Genomic DNA, 21357 nt, shown 5'->3' with positions numbered 1-21357 from the left:
AACAGAGAGCCAATCAACGGTAGCACGTTAAATGGTTAAATTTTGGTTGACTCTATCGTTATTTTGAGTAAAATATTACAACAGGTATGGATTTTTTCTAATATTTTTTGATAGGTTTACACTTTAAATTTGATCATATGTGAAAAAGTGATCAATTTCATTTCGATACATGTTTTTATCGATTGAGCCTGTTTGGCATAAAGTCGTTTAGCATAATGGTCGTTTGGCATAATGAGTGATTAAAATGAGCAGATTCAAACACAAAATATCATAAATAATTATTGATTTCTTCTGCTCCTTTGAAAATTACGCACTGATGTTTTTGTCAAGAATACAAGCATTTTTCGAAGCTTTTTACCAAAATTTACACTAAAGCAAATTGAAAAAAAATCTAAGAAACAGTCAATTTTTGACACAATTAAAAAAATGAGATGCTAAGTGGAGTTTCTAATTATGTTATCAACATTGGTTGTCATGAAACCAGGTTTATGCATGATTTAAATATTCACGAACAGTTTTCCAGAGATTATTAGAAAGCATAACTTGATAATAGTACATAACACTGATGAAGACAAACTTGGTGAAATAAGAAAAAAAAAATATTCAAAATATTGAAAGCTTCGATCCAGCATTATTAAGAAATAGACTTCATATAAAAGCAGTTTTTTTGTTAAAATGTTCAAAGCTGCAATGCCAAAATATCTTCACATAGCATAAATTGAACGGTCAACACTTTTTGAGAATTGAATATTTTTGGCAAAATTTTCGAACGATTTAATATAAAGTTTAATTTTGAATGTGTACCTATTTTTGAAAGAAAGGAAAATATGTAATTGAATTTGTTTTCCTATCTCTAAACAGTATTAAGTGTTGAAATATTATCATGAATGTGTGTTGAAATATTAGCAGGATCCAAAGCAATGCTTATTTTAACAACAAGGTATGAAAGAATAAATCAAACAACAAATTTTAAAAATGTACTTGTTGAGGCTGTACCAAATATTGTCCTCAGTGCCAAATTTGGGCTTCGGGGTGCCCGGGTCACAGAAAACGCTTAGCATAGGAAAGTCCCCAGCAAACCAGACAACGTATATCAATATGCAATCAAAATCATATATCTAGATAAACTTAATAGGAATCTTTTACTTGATACTTGTTACTTGATGGGCTACAATTCGCTACGATGAATCTGCGCCGAATGGATGAGTCTTCTCCACTGGGCTCGGTCCTGGGCCAATCGCTTCCAGTCGCCCTGAACGTTAAGTGCCCTTAAGTCCTCCTCAACCGCAAAAAGCCATCGTGTGCGCGGCCTACCACGAAGTCGGCGGCCTCGTCCGGGTTCTCTGTTGAATATTATCTTTGCTTGTCGTTCTTCCGGCATACGGGCAACGTGACCAGCCCAACGCAGCCTGCCGTGTTTTATGCGCTTGACAATATCCACCTCTTTATACACTTGGTACAACTCGTGATTCATGCGACGCCGCCAGATGCCGTTTTCTAGTTTACCGCCGAGTATTGTTCGCAGCACTTTACGTTCAAACACCCCGAAAGCTCTCCGGTCGACTTCCTTCAATGTCCATGATTCATGGCCATAAAGGACAACCGGAAGGATCAGTGTCTTGTATAACGCGAGTTTTGTTTTCGTTTGCAGGCTACGGGACTTCAGCTGGTTACGGAGCCCGTAGAAAACCCGACTCGCAGCTGCAATACGTCTTTTCACCTCGCGGGTAACATCATTATCGCATGTCACTAGTGTTCCAAGATACACAAATTCTTCCACCACTTCAAACTTATCACCACCTAGCACCATTTCGCTACCACTAACACGTCCGGACCCACGTTGACCACCAGCTATCATGTACTTCGTTAGGAATCTTTTATTAATATGAAAATGAACTGTCAAAAATGACAACAAATAATGTTTTCCGATATACACACTTAGAAAATACCGACTCCGGTATTTTTTTTACCGAAATATAAACCGCTGAGCGCTCGGTAATGCTTCTGGTAAAGTTAAGAATAACCGAACTGTGGAGTTTAGATAATCAACGAGAAAGGAATCAACTTCCACGCGATGCTCACACAGCTCACCCAGCCAAGCATCGAATCGCAAGTGAGGCAGAGTGTGAATGCATCTAATGTGCAAGTGACAGTATTGTGTTAGTCATGGATACCTAGGACAGGACGTGACAGCTCAACTAAGACTGCCCCGTTGTTTTTCAGCCGATAACCTTGACGACACAATTTCCAGTGCTACCAGTATCATTTTTAAAAAAATCTTGTGAACAAACTCAAATATTAAGGCGCATAATTTGATTGTTTCTTGCACGCTTCATTCATTTATTGCAATAGAAGATGCTATATTTTTTAAAACTCAGGATGAAATTCAAAACCGGTAATATTTTTATAGAAAATTGACACAATTTTCATCATATTGTACTAAATTCGATATTTTTTGCATGTTTTAGTATTGTATGAACACATGCTTTGAATTTATTATCAAATATAAATAGATTTGAAACAAAATGATTCCATGCAAAATTTCCAAACTTTTGATGTAAACTTTGATTCATGAACTAGCAACACGGCCGGGCTAGCAACAAAATGCCCTGTTGCTCAACGGTGTGAAAGTAGGCTTTTGCCAAAACGACCAATGAGAAGTGGTCTTTTTTGACAGGCAATTGGTTTCGTTTTTGTACTTTGACCTGTCACGTCTTGTCTTAGATGGATACCAACATTGACAATATGACAGTCCGCATCACAGAAGAACGTCTAAAACCGATTGCTGTGATCAACCCTCATGCCACTTATCAACGCAGTGGATTCTGTATCCCACATTCTCCCTCTACTCCAAAGAAATTTGAATTTCTTCAAATTTAAAGACGCCAAAATTCCATAATTGATGAGCGAAAATTATTCTTATTAAAAGCATAATTTTCCATTAGAATTGCATTTCAAAAAGATAATACAGTTATTTTGATGATTCTGTAAAACTATTCAAAATCATCCGTATTCTATGCTCAATTATAAAATCTTCTCATGAATACTTGATGTACTTTTAGCATCAAATTTGGAATGGTCATACTCGTTACATATTTTAGAAAATCTTTTTTCCTTTTCTCCAATTTCTCGTTTTTGTGTCATTTTTTTTTTTTTTTTTGTAAACAATACTTTTGTGTTCCATAATAGTTTGGTTACAAACAACTTCGAAGAAACAAAACTCTATATTACGCAAATTTCACCAAAGACGAAATAGTATTACGCTATTAGATAAATTCTCGCTATCAACCTAATATTTTCATAAGGATCCAGAACCGTCAACTGAAATGATTCATATTGTCAATCTCTAGTTTTGACTGCTTTTCATCGCTATCTCTGGGACACCCTTACATTCATCGTGTAATACTGGTCATACACCCATCTTGAATCAAATTTTCACTCGTTTTAGGTTTGGCCGACAATTAAACCAATCTTAGAATCCTCCCATCATTTTTATTTGGTACGAGCTGTAACCAGGCAAACTTTATTACTCTAGGAAACTTAACAAGAGTACATGAATGGATTTTTTTTTCACCAGAGGGCACTGCTTATTCATCAGTCTGTGTTTATCACTCAAATTTTAAACAAAATATTCGATTGATTCATGCTGTACCATAAGTGGACTTGACATTTTTTTTTCTGCAGACTAGACTTTTTTCGCCCTTGCAAAGAGCAAAATTGAGGGGTAAAAACTCTTCTGTCAACAAGTTTCGTATGTCATGGCATGCTTAAAGTTTCTGGTTTGACATTTGTAAATAGATCAACAATAGACTCGACGCATGTGTCGTCATTTCTTCAGCGGACATTGCCGTGGCTTCTCTTCCCCACGGCAAACAACACATCTTCTTATCCGACATTTGCACACAGCAAAACAACGAGATTAACGATTTTAGCTTATCGTCAGCGGACATTGCCGGGGATTTTCTTCTCTCACTGGCAAACAACACGTAAGCTACTGATCTGACATATGCACATAGCAAACAACAAGATCAACGTAAACTAGCTTTTTGACAGCGGACATTGCCGAGACTCCTATTTCACACAGCAAACAACACGCTTTATCTTCTGATCTGACATTTGCGTATGGCAAAACAACAAGATCAATTCATTTTAGCTTTTCGTTAGCGGACATTGCCGGGGTTCTCTTCCCCAAGACAAACAACACGCTGTAAGCTTCTGATCCGACATTTGTACAAATCAACACAGCAAGATCAACGAACTCTGCCTTTTGGGCTGCGGACATTGCCGGGGACTCCTCTTACCCCACGACAAACAACACGCTGGAATCATCCGATCTGACATTTGCTCATAGCAAAACAACAAGATCGACTCAACCCAAGACTCAACCTGTTGCTTCTCTGTTCACTTTTCTTAGCACGCCACCGAAACTCTCGGTTTTTCTTCAACGCAGGGAACTTTTAGGATAACACTTTTTTTCGCACTAGCCGAAAACAAAATAACTCCACTTTATTCACCTTCACTATTTCACTTTACCAACGCTGCAGGGTGATTCCTCCCATTAAATATGAAAATAAATGCCAGGTATCTTTCCGCAAAAAGCAGAAAACTGGCTGGATCGCCAATGTGGAGTTTAGATAATCAACGAGAAAGGAATCACCTTCCACGCGATGCTCACACAACTCACCCAGCCAAGTATCGAATCGCAAGTGAGGCAGAGTGTGAATGCATCTAATGTGCAAGTGACAGTATTGTGTTAGTCATGGATACCAACATTGACAATATGACAGTCCGCATCACAGAAGAACGTCTAAAACCGATTGCTGTGATCAACCCTCATGCCACTTATCAACGCAGTAGATTCTGTATCCCACACGAACAATCCGTAATTTGAATCAAAGCGCAGCTGTCAAAATATTACAAATTGTTCGTGAATGGTTACCGAACGATTTGTTAAAATGATTACCGAACGCATTGTTCATATTTGCAGGCCGTCAGAATAACAGCAGGAAGTTCAATAACAACTTCAAAACCATCAATTATCGTAATAATATAGCTCCAAATAACAGTTTATGTTTGAAAGAAGGTAAATTTTATTACGGTTTAAATGAGCAGTTGTGATAACTTTTATTGTGGTTACATCATATTTCGAAAGAACAATCAATATATGAAAGAAGGATAACCCCTCTACCGGCAGCTTCTTTTTTCACCGCTAAAAAAATATTCTAATCGCGATAACTTTTTGTTTCTCAATATTTTTGAACCATTTTTTAACAAGACCTCACAAGCTCTTCTAGTTTAAGAATCCGTGTCTATATTAATTACTAGTTTTGAAAATATTCCGATGTTCCTTGGGGGACCTACATTCTCCATATGAAATGTATTTTGTGGCCATTTTGTGTTTGGTCAATTTATCAAAAAATAAATAAAATGTGTACTAAACAATGTCAGGTAATAAGGAGCTACTCGGAAAAAATCATACAAATCGGTTTAGTATTCTTTGAGAAATCTGCAAATTACGATATGAGGCTTTTTAGATTTTTCAAGATCTTTATTAATCCAGGGCGCTACCAGAAACATAAATGCTCATTACTCAAAGACGGCTGCACCAAATTGCTTCGTTTTTTCACAACATACTCGCATTGATGTATCATTTTGAGGAGTGAATATCTGAACACGATAAAAATTCTGTAGCCTGAGATATTTACGTGGGTTATGGCTACGCGTCGGTCCCCCAAGTAATTTTGGATTATCTCCGAATCTAGATGAACAATTATCAATATCGACAAATATTCGAAAACTAGAAAAGTTTTTTGAGAACTTGTGAAAGAATGGTGCAAAAATATCAAGAAACAAAAAAGTTATCGCGATTTGAATATTTTTTTTAGCGGTAAAAAAAGAAGTTGCCGGTTGAGAGGTTAATTACACACTTTCTTTCTGAACAACTACACTCAAGGGTCCGAGTTACTGTGGAATCTATTCTCGGCGTTAACAGTAACAACGAGATCGGAGCCGTTTACTTGCGAGTAACCGAGCAAGATGTGATTTGTTATGCTTTTTTACAGACAAATCAAATGTGTAACCATTAAGTTGACAGTAAACAACCAGTTTGCAGTCCATAACCCTTAAAAACCATAAATCTCGAAGGGGTGGCAGCTTTTTTTCCAAAAGCACAACTGACTCTGAATAACTCAGAACACGATCACGAATCAATTTAGCTTCGATTACTCGAGAACACGAGAGATGCGAGTAAAGCAGCGCTCTGACGCTCGACAGAATTTGGTTTTGTATCTGTTCCATCACTACCGCAAAGGGCACAACGCCAGAGACTTGTCTTTGACAAAATCGTGCCCAAAGTGCCAGAGACGACATCACAGCCAGCTCCATAATGAGGAAGTGGAACTTGAGCCAATATCCAGTGTGTGCCTTCCAGCACAGGAACCTAAGACTCCCCAAAGAATGGTATACGCTTCGACCTCTACTAGAGAAACTTTGATCATGCCGCTCCTCTGCAACTACGCTGACTCCTCGAAGACTGTGTTCTTGTTAACAGCTATTGTCAACGCGTTGGATGAGACCAATCAACCGTATCCCTGCCCTGGCAAGTAAACTTCGTCACAGCTGACCTTGCGAGCCGCTTTGGAAGTACGAAACAACGAGTCAATGTCCCGATCAGAGGAATCAACGATGTGAGGACCGTTGCACATCACAAGGTGACAATCAAGTTCCGATCCCGTGTATCCGACTATGCCCAGATGCAGTGCCTCGTAATACAAAACATGACAGGAGTCATTCCAGCTACGAAAATTAACGTTTCGTCCTGGAGCATCCCCTTTGGTGTTCAACTCACTGATCCAGAGTTCTACAAACCGGAACTGAACTGAACGATGATTTTCCAGAGCTTCGTGAGACCCCTCTAGGATGGGTGGTAGCGTCGGTAGCTTGTGCCTTTTGTTTAGTGCATGTCGTTCTACTCCACTACTATTGAGAAATAATACAGTTATCGGTCTTTACCATTTTGCATAGAGCCTCTTTAGAAAAAGGTACCGCTATATATACCTTCTGGAGAAAACAGTTTGTCACCATTAAACTAACAAGCGCGCCCCTCAATCAGGTTCGGCCACTAAGCTGGTTGAATGATACTGATTTTGACCATGCATCGGTACTCTAGCGTATCAAATTATTGCTTCTACTTATAAGTTTCAATATCGTTTTTTGTTACTGTGAAAAGGTTTCATCGCATTAGATATTCAGATTCCTTGTAACAAGACGCGTATTTTAGAAGGTAGGAGGTCTGCTACTTCACTAATTCGGAATCGTTTACCTCCGAGATATCGAAATATAAGCACTTGATCTCAAAAAGAATTCGTCTCATGAATTAAACCCAGCCTCAGTTCTTGATTGAGTGATTCTTCCACTTCGACCTCCTCATCATCTAGGACAAATAGGTGGGTCTTAGTGGCTTGTTACTCTCTTATACTCTTCCGACCGTAACTTATAAGTATTAACAAGAACAGCTACAACAAGAGTTCAATATGGTAGATCTTGCCTCGTAACGCACCTCGAAAAGGTGATCTACCCGCGTTATGGGTGATCAATTTACTTAGCTCAAATGAAGAGTTAGATCAAAAGTGTCTTCTACAAAATTGTTCAAAACAACACTTTCTAAAAGTTTGCATAAGAGCGCAGCCACAATTTTTTTAAATTAAAATAAGGGGCATCCTATTCATTTTTTTTTCTAAGAAGATGCAAAACTCACTTAGGAAAAACTTCTCTGAAGACATCGATCATTTGAAATCGAGGAGAACAGAGAAAACACTTTTTTCCTGCTAAAACGTCGATTCGGACAATTGTGCAATGACGGGAAGAAAAAGGAATTGATGATGCATTAAACTGGCTCCCATAGTAGACCGGATATGCCCTTGCATCTACGCCAGTTTATGCAGGATAGTGTAGGGGTGGCCAATTTATGGCAGAGAGGCTTGCAGTTTGGTTAGCAGATTGCCTATATATTAGGCGTAAGGAAAGGCGTTCTTTTATGATGGAAGAATGAGAAACGTTTTTTATTGTCCGTCTCTGGTTTTAGCAAATGCTAAGAACTGTGATAGATAAAGAGAGGACGATTGAAGCAAGCGAAAGATACAACTACAAAGTACGAGAAATGAGACGAGGCCTGAGATTGAACCCATGACCTTCTGCTTGTGAAGTGGAAGCGGTATTCATTGGAGCACCAACCCTTTATGTAAATTTTAAAACGATATTTATAAAGGATCAATAAGGAATGAAAAGTAATCGTGTAGTGTGAGTACTTACGTTCAGGCTATTTCGCCATGTGCCTTCATTCAAGTATTTATTCAATACACTCTGTTAAATAAAATGAGATGTCTAGGTCATGATTGTTATACAATTTGCTTAGCTTAGCTTAGCTTAGACTGACTACACATATCAATGGTTGCTATTCCGTGATTGACCGAGGTCAGTGAAAATGCACAAAGAATCAACTAGAAGATCGGCTGGGATTGGCCAAAATCTTCTTCAGTGTGCATAATTCAGTGCCTCTATTTATACATGGTCAATAACGGCGCCGGCCACGTCCTTGCAGTCAGGTGGGATTGGGGGAAGGAATGTTAGTGTGTAACCTTTGCTATTTGGAGACCGTGTTTGCCTCTGCATCTCCACAAAGGTTACTGGGAGGGATGTTTGTTAATGGGGAGGATCGTTGGGTCACAGGATTCACTTTGATAAGCGATTAGACCATGATAAATAATTATTTGTGAGCTATAAATATGCTTATATGTAAATATAAAATTTTCTATTTGGTGTGAACAATATCTATGTAGAGAAAAATTATGCCGACACTTGAGGTGACGAACTTATCAAAGTTTGTTGAATAAAGTGAACCTTTCGCAAGTCTACACTCGTAGTGTCGAACCATTCAAAGTTTTTTTTTAATTACAAAAATAAAAGTAAAAGGAAAAAGGAGTTTTGAGTAAAAAAAAAAATTGACGTAAATAATTTATGAATCAGAGTTTATGTCGACACTCACAGTGACGAACAATTCATAGTTTGTTGAAAAATTATTAAAGGTGCAATCATACATATTTTATAGATTAGATATAGTAGCATGAAACGAGCTCACCAATTGATCCGTCATCCTTGAGCAGCAACAATCCACTTTCAGCTTCACTCGTTTGCTCGGCTATATAAAAACACACAGAGAAAATAGGCGCGCGACCCGAGAGGGAAAACAACTGACGACTGCTCGGGCTTTCTTGACGCACTGCCAAGGAGCAAGCGTCAACGTCTAAAGATCAAAAAGAACTTATCGAACGCGGCACTTTTTCACTTTACTCGACCGATGCGCGACATGTTTGATCCTGCCCTCATCGCCGGCCCCCGCAGCAGTGTTGTGAAAAACTCAATTTCTCACAACTCACGCTTGAGATTTTTCATGCGTGAGTTGTCAATCATGCAACTCAGCAGTCAAAAAATCATTGATGAGTTGGCTCACCTTTTTAACTCATTGTCTCGTATTTCCACAGTTTACTAGCACACGGCAATAATTTCTTGTTAGTCTGGTAAAATTATGTTCATCCTTTCTAACGTAAACAACAACATTCGGGTTTCACGAATTTTTGCCGGGTTTTGCGACTGCATCATTTTTTACGGTTTGAGTTGATTGAGTTGATTTTGCATTAAAATCTCAAGCGTGAGATTTGCGAAGCAGATCTCTAATGAGTTTGCTCTCACGGGAGAGCGTATTGATTGAGATTTTTAGTGTGAGTCTATCAACACTGCCCCGCAGGAGCAAGCATCAAGGTCGAAGGATCAAACACAACTAAGTGATCACGCCACTTTTTCACTTTCACTCGACCGACGCGCGACATGTTTGATCCTGTCCTCATCGCCGGCCCCCGCAGGAGCAAGCGTCAAGGTCGAAGGATCAAACACAACTAACTCAGGTCATGATTGTTATACAATTTGAAAGAAAAATTCTTCTGAAGTTATAACATTGTATCAATAACTTTATGGTTTAATATTGATAGAAGTTTAACTTGACAAATAATGAAGACTACTTGTTTCATTTTTCAAAGGGTGGCCCGACTATCACAAAAGTTGGAATTATTACCTTATAGATTTTGGCAAAATTCACAGGAATGATTGATTTCGGACGTTTGAACAACCCATACCAGCTCAGTGTAAAGCATATTTCAAAAGAACTGAGTTCATTTGAACTTTGATCATTTGCTTTTATTTGAGAGGTTAGTTTACAAAGGCGTAGGAAATGAATCTTCAGCACCAGCCTGTGATGTCTGTCTGAGAAATTCAATTGTGCTTTCTAAGATCTGTTTTGCAACCTACAACCTCCCACGACAATTTCAAGAAAACTCGAGTCAATCTTCATTAGCTTGCCTACCACCAGCCAAGCACAAGTGGCTTCTCCAATGCAAATTGCCTCCTGATAGGAAAAAATGATAGCCCATGTTCCCCCGGCATTTGCACTGCTCTCGACATCATCTGTCCCGGAAAGTATCTGGCCGACCTGCTCAATGGTTCCATGGCTATGGGGAGGTAAGTCAAGTCGTAATTTTTCCCCGACCAAGAGTTCAGCGAAACGCTCAGCGCCAGCATGTGACAAAAGGGTGAAAAATCCGTAACAACTTTGCTGCACTTTCCACGATGGTGTGTCAAGTGCAATCCGCTCAGATTGCATTTTTATGTGTCAGATGAGCGAACGGGGGGCACAGAAAAAAAACTAGCAGTCCTCTTCCCTAAAGGACTTCAGGAGGAAGGAAAGGCAAAGCACTGTCTCAACCTCAGTGTCGATTGCCAGTCAGAGTGAGCCATCTTTGTAAGCCGATCTGCATGCTCCTCTCGGTGCTCTCGATCTGCTGATGTAATACAATTCAATTCAAACTGTGCCACAGCGAAGTCGTATTGGGTGGACAAGTTGAGATGGATATTTTTCTCTGCACTTGAAAAACAGTGCGCTCAGCATGGTAGAATAAGGAAAAAGCACTTTTAGTTACAATCATAGCATTGCTTGGCTATCTGTGCACAGTTGGATATTCTAGGAATCAAAGCCGGCAACCTTTTTGTCACCTTCTCTCACACAAATAAGGGTATGCGATATTTCGAATCGGTTCATAAAATTGTACATTTTTTCATTTCGTTTTGTTTAATTTAATCTAAACATCTCGGCGAAGTTTTGCAAAAATAAACAAAATTGAATTTATCGAGGAAGTTCTCCTTTCTAATATATAATTTTCAATTGTTTCGTGAATTTATATACCAGAAAATAAGAAATTATTTTTTCCTCTAGGGCAAACGCTCCCTTAGTGGAGGTAGCTCCAATAGTGGAGGTAGTGTGTTTTGGCATGTTTCGCGCTAATAAATGATTATGTGATATTTTTGTATTATGTACGATGCGAAAATGATACAAGTAATCGAATAATATTCATGAAATTTAACCGTAAAACTATTTAAAACAATTATTTTGCTTAATTTTTTTGCTTCTTTGCACCTATAGTGGTGCATCAGTACCCATAGTGGAGGGTCCCATAAGAAATCAATGGTTTGCGCCACTAAGGGAACCATCCTTAAAATATACCTCCACTAAAGGAACAGTGTTCCTATTATTGGTGCAAGGCTTTTTGCAGGGAAATTTCAAATGAATCGTGATTTTTATACATTTGAATGATAGAAGGATTTGAGATCTATCGAATGATACGTTAAAATCATATATTTCATGATCTTAACACCGTGTTTTAGCATTTTTCCCTTAGGTGCACCACTAATGGTACACTTGCCCTATATATTTTCCAAACATATTAGGGGTATTCACTTAAAGCTGCGTAACTAAGGTTCTGCTTGCTATTGGCATAAGAAATATTTCAGTTGAAATAATTCCTTTTATGACTGTGATCGTAGACAAATGACGAATTTATAATCTAGTTACCCAACCAATAACGTTTCAAGAAGTGTTATTGTCGGAACTCAGTTCATATTTTATAAAATTTTGTACATATTCGTTTGCGGTACGCATAAACTATTGCTGGCTGATAAGGATCGGAACCCTCCGCTGTTCAAGATTAACATTTTCGCTCCGGACCAGATCGTGGCCAAGTGCCGTTTCTGGTACTTCTTGCGGCAGCTGCGCAAGTTCAAGAAGACCACCGGTGTAATCTTTTCAGTCAAGCGCATTTTGGAGGAGACTCCGCTGTTGGTCGTGAACTATGGCATCTGACTGCGCAACGATTCCGGCTCCGGTACGCATAACGTGCTATCACTCAGTGCTACAGCGACACGGCTTTGCGTCACCGTACCCCTGCCCACTCCATCCGAATCATCAAGGTCGAATCGGTGAAAGCCTCCAAAACCCGCCGTGCTCACACTAAGCAGTCCCACGACTCGAAGATCCGCTTCCTGCTGGTGCAAAGATATCACCACCATCGCTACTGGAAGCTGTTCTCGTCCCACCAACCGGATACCTACTACCAGTAAAGATTTCGGAGCCGCCGTTCATTGTTGACTCCAGTCTTTATAAGGAGTGAAAAAGCGCTTCGAATACCTCTTAAATTTAAAAGCATACATAGTCATTTAGAAATAGTTCTAATAAATCAATAGTTGTAGCTCATATAAAACATGAAAAAGTAATTTTATCTGAACTGTAATCTGAATTACTCAAATATTTTGAACTACTGAAAACCTTGCTCAATATTCTTGCAAAAGTTTCGAATATATGGAAGAAATGCTCCATCAAATGATCTGACTTCGTTCAGTGCTTAAATTATTGACCTTATTATCGATTTGTAAACATGAGAAAACTGGGACACATAATCATATGATGTCATTAACTTGAAGTTTTCGATTGTAATACATCATTATGGGTCATTCCGTTAAGAATATTGTTCCAAGTAGCATCAGTCCACCAGTATCGATCCATTATTGGATCCACTGATGTTTCGTGCAAAAAAATGAGTTATTAATTGACTTATTTGAGCAAACGAGTAACCAGTTAAATAATTGCTCAAGTAAACTGACTTTCACCATGAGCGTCGTAATGGAACGTTAGTGGAAACATGTGCACCGATGATATATGGTTTTGAGAACCACTTCTTGGTAAGATGGTTAGAACAGTTGTTATTAAAACGCTTCCACCAAATGATTAATTGGCCCATGTCCGAAGGCTCTAATCCCATTTTGATCGAAGTTTAGATAATTTTCTGTTGCGGAAGTTTCTGTTTATTTATCTTCTGATAACAGTTGTTGTTACGACGACGAACGCATTCTTTGATCGATTTTGTGTAGATTTTTGACAGTTGGAAATGTTTCATGTGTTGTTTACTCAATTTTGTGAAAGATTTAATATAATCAAATAATCGTGATTTACGCAGCGTTTTACGCTGTTAAGTGAATACCCTTATTGAGAAATTAAAAAATATACTGTGCATTAAATTCGCATACCCCACACACAACCCGACTTATATCTTGTCACTCAGTTCGCTCGCTCGCTACTGTTGGATTTGTCCTCGTCTGATTCAATTACTTCCGCTCTGATGTATTTTCAACTTGTTTCTTCTGCAGCTCACCGCAGCTCTCTCTGGTGTCAACGTTTTCGCTTGCGGGCTGCACATTTCCTCCTCTACCTACCTACTATTCCAGCGCCAGCAGTGCATTTCTCGAGGGTCTCATCAGAGCTGGGCTGTGCAGGATGAGCTAAATCAACTGAGTACCAACACTGCACACTAAGGTGGTCCGTTTTTATTAAAAAAAGTAGCATAAAAATCTTAAGGTACACCCTTTGTTCGTTTGGATCCCCTTTCTAAGTGTAAACGGATTTTACTCAAACTGTCACAGTAGCTTCTGGGGGTCCAAATCCATAAATTCTAAAGGTATAATATAAGATTTTCTTGGTTTAATAATTATGGGCCACCCTACTGAACACTGAAACTATTTCTGTCAGAGGGGTTAGTAGTAGAAGAGAGCTGCTGCATACATGCCGATGGAAGCGGAAAATAAAGTGACAGCCACTCTATCACTTAACACATTTGTGTCATCGAGTCGGGTGTGTGTGTATTCGTCCTAGGAAGCAATTCGTTCCGTCCTTCTTGAGGTACCCGACATTTATTTTCTCTGCCAGCAATTGTACCCCTACATACGCAGAGCACTTGCTGAGTGAGACTAGTGTGGGATGGCGGAAACTCCTTCAACTGAATGACGGAATGCGGTGAACGGTTCATTATCCGCATAGACATGGTTCGAGTTCGAGCGCTCGACTATCGGATATCTGCCGAGCCGAAATAATTCATGTGGGTGTGATGAGTGTCTTTTCTTCTTACCGGATCAAGTGGGATTTCTTCCTATCGGTTGGGCCGTGAACGGGTCTTCTAGGAAGGATTTGGGTGCGTGACGAATGGAAATGTACTTGAGGGTTTTCCGATGAGGATGATGATTAGGATACGTGATACCCACCCATTAATTGATTACAGGTGGAATGTGGGAAGCTGGGAAAGTTGCGTTGACTTCATTCCAATGAATTTCGGAATTCCAATAAATTCACAGGGGTTCAGAATAAAGATAAGGTCATAATTGAGTAATTGGACACAAGGAATTAGTGCTCCACACTCTTAAAAATAATGAAAAACACTCCAGACGTAATTCACATTATGACAGAATGACACATGATGTAAGTGATTCTATGACGTAAAAATGGGCTCTGAAAGATGTTTTGGAAGAAAAATGTAATTTTACATGATGGAGGACATGAGAACGATGCCGGTATGATTGACATTTCCCGAATCAGACACCATCGTATTTAAAATGTGACACAAATTCACGTCATTTGGCTTGCTTCTTTTATGTGCATCCAAAAGACGTAAAATCGCATGATTTTTTCGGAGTGTGTAGGGAATCTCTGTGATTCGGGTACAATGAAAGTGATAGTTACGTCAGAACTTAGCAAATGAAAACCAACCTGCTCCTACGATAGAAGAAGTTAAAGATGCCATTCAGCAGCTTAAGAACAACAAGGCCACTAACAAGTTTTTGAGACAAAAGGTCGAAAGAACGAGAGGTCGTCTTTCCGTCGTAGATTCATATCTTTTCCGTAAAACAAATCCTTCACTAATGACGCGAGTACCTGGTCCTTTCGCAACATCTGTTCATCGATTTCGAAGTGGCATACGACAGTATTGACCGTGTAGAGCTATGGAAGATCATGGTAGAGAACAGTTTGACGGTGTCATGCAGAGGACTCAGGCTGAAAGATGAGGCAAAATTTTTACTAGATCCAGTCAGTTTGTCGGATTCGCCGAAAATATGGATAGTATTGGAAAAAAATTGAAATGGGTGACAAATTGGTACAGCAGTCTAAACCGCGAAGCAACGAAAGTCGGACTGGTGATGAATTCATCGGTCGAAAAACATAGTACCTGCTGGTGGGTAGAACTGTACGGGACCGAGCTTATCAGAAAAGTAGTGTCACGACAGACGGCGAAAGAGTTCTTCTATGTCGGGTCCTTGCTGGCTTACAACTTAGGTTGAGATATGCAAAAGTGCTTCATCTTTGAAAGTCATGCCTGATATGGGCTAACTCACCTTCGCACTAAATGTACAATGCACTAAACGCTACTTTGTACTAAGGCCTGGACCAGGTTCGAGAAAAATGTGCAAGCTCCTGGAGCCTTCGAGAGAACCATCTGTGGCGGAAAAGAATTGAACGCAACTGATCAACTCAGTATCCTGAAAGAGGATCAAGTTGAAAAGGTACACTGGTTAAGGTATGTGATAGGAATACCAGACAACAACCCAGTAAAAACGGTGCTCCATAATCTGTTGGGAACAACAAGGCGATTATCGCGGCAAGCTAAACGGATTGGTCTGGTGATTCAAGAGCTAGAGCAGCCGACGATTCACCCCCGCACCAAATGCACGATGTACAAAACGCTCATAAGACCGGTAGTCCTCTATGGGTATGAGGCGTGGACTATGCTCGAGGAGGACTTGCAAGCTCTTGGGGTTTTCGAACGCCGAGTGCTAAGGACAATCTTCGGCGGCGTGCAGGAGAACGGCGTGTGGCGGCGAAGGATGAACCACGAGCTCGCTCAACTCTACGGCGAACCCAGTATCGTGAAGGTAGCTAAAGCTGGAAGGATACGCTGGGCAGGGCATGTTGCAAGAATGCCGGACAACAACCCTGTATAGATGGTGTACGGCACGAATCCGGTCGATACAAGAAGGCGTGGGGCACAGCGAGCTAGGTGGATTGACCAGGTACACCAGGACCTGGAGAGCGTCGAGGATGGAGAGAAGCGGCCATGAACCGAGGGAATTGGCGAAATATTGTTGGCGAGGCTTTACCAAGATAATTGATGTAAAGCCAAATAAGTAAGTAAGTAAGCAGCCGAGGATGAAGAGAGCCTTTAACAGGTACTCTAGTTATCGTTATTATAAAAAAATAGCCATAAAAACTCTGAACGCCATATGGATTATATACCTATTCTACAACTCTGAGCAGTGCCGGAATTTGGTCTCGGGGGGAGGGGGGGATCTCTTGAAGGGGGCCCTTGGTACAAAATCTGCCGAACACGCCAAGCATAGGAAAGTATAGTTTTATCATAATCAAATCTTTCAAAGCTTTACAAAATTGTAACACTACTTGAATATGACAACACTTGAAAAGATTTCCATAATAGATTATGGAGTTGAATTAAGATGGAATCTAGTCTAAAAGGAAAATGCATCAGATGAAATCATGACTAGATACTTTATTTACCAAGATGATATTTTATAAGATATTATGGGCATTTTTAGTTTGACTTCACGAGAAATATTGACAGGAAAAAATGCTCAAGCTTGGACTGTATGGAATATTCAATAATTGTTTGTATTTTTGTCAGAAGCTGAGCTTCACCCTTCTTAAACTGCCAAGTTCCAGAAATATCTCCATGGGCTCATAAAACCCTTGATGTATAAATTTAATGGTTAAAATATTGACAACTGTTTCTAAAAGCCAATCACGCTTAGCAGATGCTGTCACAGTACAAAATAATAATAAATTGTAGGCTTTCAGGCAAAATCACAATTTTTATAAAAAATCATAAAAATATCAATACAAAATAATAAAAATGTGGCCCCCAAATGGAAAAAAAATTGCAGTGAATTATGGAAACAACATATTTCCGGTAGAATGACGAATTTCATAAAATAGTAATTTCAGTTCCCCGTTAGTAAAATCTCAAAAGCTTATTCAAACAGATTCAAGCCAGAAAAGTAGCCAATTTGATTTATGAATCCTACGTGTTTCGCAGACGAAAAGACATTTCGCTCTAAACCAACTTGGTTTTTCACTTTTAGAACGTTTAATTCCAGGATTTACGAAACGGCATAAGTAAGATTCTCAACTTTTGCAACATAACCATGATTTTCACCGCTCCGTTGTATGGAGAGACAAAGTGACTTAACCATGAATCAAAACAAAACACTACTTGAGTCGATTTTACACTGGTACAAAAACGTCGTAAGTTACTGAACGAAATGGTTTATAATTTCGCCACACTTTTTTTTTGGAAACGATAGAAGCTATTTAGTATTTTAGCACGAGCTGATTGCATGCAAAATGTAAGTGATGTACACGGTGAAAAAATGTTAAAAAGGGGACTCATTTAAAAACCGTTTTAGAAGACAGGCTGTGATTCTTCTTAATGAATTTTCTCAAAATCGTATGGAAGTTACTTACGTCGATTTGAAAAAGTAATCGAGAAATCATGAAAATGTGTGAATTACATCTTTCATAGTTTTTCAAGATCATTCTACGCTATAGCACTATAGTTTTGGCAATATCTTTCCAGAAAATTGTGAAAGTTTGATACATATCAAACCAGGTGAAGTTTTAAAGAAAAAATCATCATTTCGAGTTCGCAAGTTCTCTTTGCAAGATATGCTGGAAAAATATGATGTTTATCTCAAATTCTCCCTTATTTCGATTTTGTACGATTTTTCTGATTTACACATCTGAAACTCAAATAAATATTGAACAGTTCAAATATTTTCTTACAAAAATGAGCATGAGCATGAGCATTGATGACCGTAAAATTCGTGATTGCTACTCCGTGATTAACAAGAATCATCGAAATTGTACAGGGAACCAACAGATGTAGCTTGGGAGTATCATACCATCTTCAATGTACATTTTCGAGGGCTTTGAAATTAGTAATGTCAATAACGGCGCCGATCACGTCCTTACGGTCATCGGGGAAGAAAAGGAATGTTAGTGTGACATCAATTGTAACTAAAGACCGAGTATACCTCTGCATCTTAGTGGGAGGGCTTCAAGGCTACATGATCAGGATTCACCATGGTAAGTGATGCGATTCATGTAACCTCTGTTTAAAAAGTTATCTATCAATGCGTCGACATCTTAAACATCGAACTATTCAAAGATATGAATCTCGAAATTTTATAATACATGAATAAGCGCTTATGTCAATACTTAAATTGACGAACCATTCATAGTTTGTTCAACAAATTCATAAAAAATACATGTTATGATACTATACTATATGCTCAATGTGTTATTACAAGCATGAAACGAGCTCACCAATTGGTAATCCATCCTCAACTGAACATTAACAATCGCAGCGTCAACACGTATAAGCAGGGATATAAAACAACTCCGATGGCGCGCGAATGAAGTGCTAACTGAAAAAAAAAAAACACTCCGAGCGTGCGGAAAATGAATCGGACAGCTTGGGCCTTCGCAAAGTACTAAGCAAACGAACGGAGCCAGCGAAATAACACTCCGAGCGCGCGAGAATGAATCGGACTGCTGGGGCCTTCGCAAAGCACTCTCAAATATTTTCTTCCAAAAATGTGTTGTTAGTTTGAGTTATTCTGTGCGATTTTTTTTCTTTTGCATTAAAATCTTTAACATTTTAAACGTAAAAATCTGCTCTCGTTTATAGGATTTTTTTTTGTATCATGTTATTATTGCAGCATCATTTTCAGATCTTTAGCTTAGAGCTTTCAATATTTTGCATAAAAATTTCCTTTCTTTTACCAAGTAATTTTCATCAAGTGTTACGTCCCAACTGGGGCAGAGCATGATTTGCAGCGGAATATTCTGTGAGCGTTCCCTTAATTATCAACTTTTTTTTGCCAATTTCATATTTTAAAATATGTATAACACAACAAGCTCAAAATTACTCTATGTTCCGAGATAAAAAGAAAATTATTATTCCGAAAAAATCTTCCAACAGGGCCGTCGCGAGTTTTAATAAGTTAGGCATTCTAACGTAACAACTATTTTTGACAACAACAATCTCTGAACAAACACCAGCCCTAACATCATCAAATATGTTTGCTATGGGCTCGTTGTTATTGATCTCGGTAAAAAGATCCAAAATATGCCGATATATTGTATTGACTATGTTGTTTTTTTAATCTGCTCATTCAAAATCACTCATTATACCAAATGGTCATTATTCCAAACGACCATTATGCCAAACGGTCATTATACCAAATGACCATAATGCCAAACGGCTTTATGCCTAAAGACTTTATGCCAAAAGACTTTATGCCAAATAGCCTTATGCCAAACGAGGAACAATCGCGGAGGTCATCCAGATAGGGAATTTCGCCACCATGCGGCACTAGTAAGCATGAAACTTTTGTTTTACAGATATAACAGGAACCTGACCACTTAGGAAGATGGCAAAGTTATTCAATAGTTCAAGGGCTATCATTATTTTAGCTAAGAAATTCTAGATTTTGCCGGGACTTTTGTATTACGGATATTCTAGCTAGGGTCTTGAAAACTTAGAAGCCGTCTTTTGCAAAGCTGTTCGGTTGCTCAAAGGCTTTGAGGCTTTAAACCAATAAATTAGAAATTTTTGCCACCAGGCGGCGCTAGTGAGCATAAAACTGTTTTGCGAAACAAGGAGCATCATTGTTTGAGGGCAGAGATTTTACCACCAGGTGACGATAGTATGCATGAAACTTTGTTTTGCAGATATCTCTGAATTCTGACCACCTTCAAAACAGGCATCTTCGACAAAGTTGTTTAATAAGTCAAGGGCAATCTTTGATCGTGCTAGTAATTTCTAAATGTTGTCACCAGGTGACTCCAATGAGCATGAAACATTCGTTTGGCAAATATATCAGCAGCCCAATCACTTAAAATGATGACGTCTTCAGCTGAATTGTACAATAACTCAAAGGCTATCTTTATTTATGTTTTGAAATTGGAGATTTGCTAAAATAATGATAGCTTTTACTGTCCATAAAGGCATATGAGACTGCGTATTTTTCTATATCATAGTAAACATGCAGAGTAAGGTATATATTGAAACATGGATGTTGCGATAAAGAAAGGTGTTGATTCAAAAATAATATGAGACAGCGCAGACAACCAAAAATCGCATGAAAGTTCACGTTACAACTCATTTATTTATACTAATTACATCAAACCCGCAAAACAATGTGGATAAACTCGGCAGAGTTCATTAGTACATTTTGTTTTGTCCCTTACACTCGTACAAAGTAAGTCGAATCAATCCGTAATAGCTGTCAAATCAACATTTGTCATCATAAGTTAAGTCGCATAACATCGCAGGTTAGTTCAGTAGAATATTTATTCGCTCGCATTGTATGTTATTATTCATGACATAATATATGCACGCACATCGCCTCCATTTTTGTACGTAGAAGGCCTTTTCGCGACATCTTCTAAGTGAATTATACGTACATTTTGGTTGTCTGGGAGTTATGCTTTTATGGGCATTTAAGCTACTGGACAACTATGCCAAAAATGCCGTTTTTCTTAATGGTCAAGATCCTGAGATATTCGCGAAAAAAAAAATTTCACTCTCACTAGCGCTGTCTGGTAGCAAAATCATGAATCTCTTGGCTAGAATAATGAAAGCCCTTGAGCTATTGAATAACTTTGCCGAAGACGCCATCTTTATAAGTGGTCAGGATACTGAGATATCTGCAAAACAAAAGTTTCATGCTCACTAGCGCCGGCCGGTGGTAAAATTTTAAATCAACTTGCTTGAAAAAATATAGCTCTTGAGTTGCTAAACAACTTTGTCGAAGACGCCATCTTTCTAAATGGACAAGCTCCTGAGATATCTGCAAAACAAAAGTAGAAGTGTTATGCCCACTAGTGCCACCTAGCGATCAAATTGCGAATCAAATGAGGTACCATCAGATAGTGCCTCACCTCAAGAACAACTTTACAGAAGATCTGAAGTTTCAAAACTGGATGTTAAGATATGTCGGTTTCATTAGAACTTACCATAATTAACTGATTTTGTACAGGCTCAAGTGGTATAAGGCATGACGAAGCCGATTTAAATG

The 21357-nt window shown here is 38.8% G+C and overlaps 1 protein-coding gene and 1 pseudogene across 3 annotated transcripts in view; one reads left to right on the top strand and one right to left on the bottom strand.

Annotated features, from left to right (window-relative positions):
- LOC5567664 (zwei Ig domain protein zig-8) overlaps window positions 1-21357 on the bottom strand; it is a 649981-nt gene that overhangs the window by 610126 nt on the left and 18498 nt on the right. The window lies entirely within an intron of this gene.
- On the top strand, window positions 10562-12650 carry LOC110677726 (annotated as a pseudogene).

The sequence above is a fragment of the Aedes aegypti genome, chromosome 3, assembly GCF_002204515.2.
Source record: "Aedes aegypti strain LVP_AGWG chromosome 3, AaegL5.0 Primary Assembly, whole genome shotgun sequence".
In the NCBI taxonomy this organism is placed as follows: Eukaryota; Metazoa; Arthropoda; class Insecta; order Diptera; family Culicidae; genus Aedes; species Aedes aegypti.
Note: the sequence above shows the minus strand (reverse complement) of the source record. Positions and strands in the feature narration are given on the sequence as shown.